Here is a 556-nt window from a genome sequence, read left to right on the forward strand (position 1 = left end):
TTGATGGTGGGTTTTGATGGGATTTCAATGTCGTATTGGAAAGTCGAGTAGATTTGGTACATGTCTTTCTAATTCAAAGAGTTTACCGACATCTGTTTATTGGAAGAAATGGGGCAAATTGTTAAAGCCACGTTTAAAAATTAAGAAATTTTTGTTTAGTTTTGGTTAGAAGAGACACAGACCATGCAAATGGAGAGCCTATTAGGTTTTACGCCGACTCGGCTTTTAGGTTAGAAATTTGACAGCTTGGCTGCACTGTTTACATTTTTTGCACGTGTGTCTCAGCAAAAATGTGTGTGCGTGTGCGCTCGTGACGTCACGCTGTAAAACCTAATTAGGTTTTACGCCGTGACGTCATTTGACAGCTCGTGTGCACTGTTTACATGGTCTTCGTCGATTGTCGACGAATTTCCACGACCAAAATCGACGACCGCGTTGAACTCTGCTAAGACTTTGTAAACAGTGCACTCCTTCTAACCTCCAAATCGAGTCGGCGTAAAACCTAATATGAAGAGGCGAATGTCACTCACAAGGTTCCAATCGATCTGTCCAATCG

Source organism: Culex pipiens, chromosome 2 (assembly GCF_016801865.2).
Source record: "Culex pipiens pallens isolate TS chromosome 2, TS_CPP_V2, whole genome shotgun sequence".
Taxonomy (NCBI): domain Eukaryota; kingdom Metazoa; phylum Arthropoda; class Insecta; order Diptera; family Culicidae; genus Culex; species Culex pipiens.